The sequence below is a fragment of the Pteropus vampyrus genome, unplaced genomic scaffold (assembly GCF_000151845.1).
Source record: "Pteropus vampyrus isolate Shadow unplaced genomic scaffold, Pvam_2.0 Scaffold6, whole genome shotgun sequence".
Classification (NCBI taxonomy): domain Eukaryota; kingdom Metazoa; phylum Chordata; class Mammalia; order Chiroptera; family Pteropodidae; genus Pteropus; species Pteropus vampyrus.
The window spans coordinates 13,358,361-13,361,690 of record NW_011888787.1 but is presented as its reverse complement, the minus strand read 5'-3'; the positions used below and the strand labels follow the sequence as shown (position 1 = coordinate 13,361,690).

The window sequence follows — 3,330 nt, the reverse complement described above, 5'->3', positions numbered from 1 at the left end:
AGCCGCTGGGAATGTCGGAGCTGAGCCCCTGTCCTCTCCAAATCACTAAATGCCACCTTTCCGCAGAAACAGCAGACGAAAAGACAGATTCGCGCCGAGCCAGGGTCCACGCCGCCGGCTTCACATACGGTGCCGCAAAACGTCGGCGCCTTTACTGCACTTTACGACTCACTGGAGTGGACAGGGAAGCCGGCTTCTGTGTGATGGGATAGAGGCCTCCGGAGGACTGCTCCCGGTTAGACCGGAAGAAACCCGCCGGGGGAGTCTGTACACAGCCCCCAGCATGGCTTCTGGGGAAGGACGTGGCCGGTGGCTTCAACATCCCACCTAAGGACCAGGTGAGTGGTAGAGCTCTTCGCCCCGCAGGAGCGGGACGCGAGGTTGGGCCGCAGAGCCCCGCGCTTCCCCAGCCCACAAGTGGGTGGGGAGTGGGAGGGACTAAGCTACCTAGCCCCGGGATTACTGAGTGTAGAGTTCCATCCCGCCCTTCCACTCTGCTGTAGTTTAGCCAGCCGCCTCCCTGGCGAGGTGTCAGCTTGGCATACCCGCCGCGAGTGTGATTCTGATTTCCCAGCGGGGCAGTGATTCCACGGGTTTATCTCCAGGACCTAATTCCGGAGGGGCCCCCAAAGGGCGTGCGTGACTGAGATTTACCTCAATTATCCTCAGTGTCGGGAAGCCCAGACCCTTCCGTGCCTGGAGAAGTGACCTTTCAGAATGCACAGGGATTTCAGACCTCACCCCAGTTGCTTCGACAGCGGGGAATTCCTGTCGAGTAGTTTATTAGATGTAGTTCTGTTGTCAGAATGGTTTGTTTTTACTGTAAATCCTCTTCGTAGGGTCACTGGTGATCTCATCCAAGATAAGTCCGTTTTGCTTATTTTAGTACACAGTGTTGATTATTAAGAATTTTCCTAGTGTTTCTCCAACAATGCCTTGTGTCTTTTTGCCCAACTCTACTTCCTTAAGCTTTGACTTAATTTTTTTCCTGGGTTGCATCCATTCTTTGCACGTATCATTCTATACACTCTTCATGACTGATACTATCCATTCTCGTTCTAAGTGCATCATAGATGTAAATGGAAAACCTAAAACTATAAAACTTCCAGGAGAGAACATAGGAGAACATATTTGTGGCCTTATTTGGGACTTCCGTTGCCTCATCTGTGAAATAGAAATAATACCATCCCTCATACCATTATTGTGAGGATAAGTAAAAGAACACATATAAGGCACTTAATATAGTGCCAGGCAATTAGTAGAGACTCAATAAACATTGGCAGATATATAGAATTTGAAATTAATTTTGTAGTTATTTGGTGTCCATCAGATTATAATGAGAATTAGCCTCCTGCGTCCTACCTTGATTGAGTCTCATTTTTATCCCGTTCACAAAAGTCCTATGAAATAATTGCGTAAGTTTACTAATCATAGACCAGTCCTCTAGATACAGTATTTTATTGATTCACGAAGGGTCATCTTTTTTTTTTTCTTTCTTTCTTTTTTTTAATAGGGCCGTATTTCTATGATCGTGGTTGTGAGGCTTTGAGACCCCTGTTCTGCACTCAGGGTCACACAAAGGGTCATCTTGGCAAACATTTTTATACCCTGAAGTATTCTTTTTGAGAAAAACTTTGTGTCTGTCACTCTGTCGTTGAGTTTAGCACTGTAGACTTGGTTGGCACCAAATAAGTGTCACCTGGCAATTTGTTAATACTGAAAATAGAAGATGGCTAACATGCAAATGCAATTTATTTCTTAGTATTTTAGTAAACAGTCTGCTGTTGAGCTGAGAAAATCTTCATTTGAGATCTAAAAAACTTAATTTTTAAAACTTTTTTAGATGCCCCACAACAAAAATAATTATAGTACATTATTGTAATACAGTACTATACAGCAATGAAAAAGAATGAAGAACTGCTACAAAAAACAACATGGATGAATCTCACAGAAAGTGGAGAAAAAGAGTACCTAGGATGTGGGCTATTGCTTACATACACCAGAATCCACAAAATCGTAAGTGTACAATTTGATTAATTTTTTCATATGTGTACAACCATGTACCCATCTTCCAGATCAAGATATGGAACATTTCCGGCATCCCAGAAGGCCCCTTTGTCCCCTCCCAGTAAATGCCTTCCCCTCACCCAAGGTAACCATTATTTGACCTCTAGTACTATAAATTAGTTTGCTTGTTTTTATAAATGGAATCGTAATACAGTGTACTCTTTCATGTCTAGCTTCTTTGGCTAAACTTTATTTCTGTGAGATTCCTCAATGTTGTTTTGAATCGCGGTAGTTCATTCTTTTTCCTTCTTGAATAGTATTCCTGTTGTATGAACATATCACAATTTTATTTTTTGTATTGTTGATGGACATTTATGTTGTTTTAGTTTTGGGCCAATATGAATAAATCTGCTATGAACATCGTTGTATATGTATTTAGTTGGACATAGCACTTATTTCTGTTGGAACATATACCCAGGAATTGGAATTTCAAAGTGTTTATACAATTTACATTCTGCTAACCGTACATGAGAGTTCTAGTTTCTTTATATCCTTGCCAACAGTTGATATTGTGAGTCTTTTGAATCGTAGTGGGTATGTAGAGATATTTCACTGTGGTTTTAATTATTAGTTCTCTGATGATTAATAGTGTTAATCACATCATGTGTAATTTATTTTTTCTTGAGTTATTCTTTAATTTCTTTATTCCTTCTTCTTTAAAATTAATAAAACAATATCACTTTTGGTGTTGAATTAAAGTATTTTTAAAGTTAGTATTAACTGAAAACGCTTCTAAGTAAATGTATTTATTTTTTAAAGGCAAGAGGATTTATATCCCCCACTATGGTGTAATTTAAATGCTGATTCTGTAGTTGTGGGTAAACCCATTTTCTAATAAGGTACTCTCTTTATATAGGCCTTAATATGTGTACACCAATGACTATGTGTGCCTAAAGAATATAGTTATGCCCAGATAGACTAGCCATGGTCAGGATGCCTACTTATTCTGGCTCTGCTGCCAGTAATTATGTGAGTTTGGACCTTTTTTGCTATCAGTAAAATGAATGCTTTCAGCTAGATGATTTCTAAGACACACTGCAGGCCTTAGAAACCTTGTGTGGAAGAAGTTGGTTAGAATGGAAATAATACTAGATTGAGAATCAGCCTGGACTCTTTGCACTTTGTGGGCCTTTACTTTATTTCATGGTTCCAAATCCCAATAATAAGTTGTTTCCTCTTCCTCCTCCTCCTTCTCTTCCTTCCCTACCTTCCCTCTTTTAACAGATTTTTATATGAAAATAAGCAATACTGTAATTCCTTGTG

The 3,330-nt window shown here is 40.3% G+C and overlaps 1 protein-coding gene across 1 annotated transcript in view; it reads left to right on the top strand.

Annotated features, from left to right (window-relative positions):
* Positions 1–1,999: 1,999 nt before the first annotated feature.
* Positions 2,000–3,330, top strand: part of S1PR1 (sphingosine-1-phosphate receptor 1) — a 150,902-nt gene continuing 149,571 nt past the window's right edge. Inside the window, exon 1 of the transcript XR_002782586.1 lies at positions 2,000–2,016. The gene's annotated coding sequence lies outside the window, so the exon portion shown is untranslated. The remainder of the gene's footprint in view (positions 2,017–3,330) is intronic.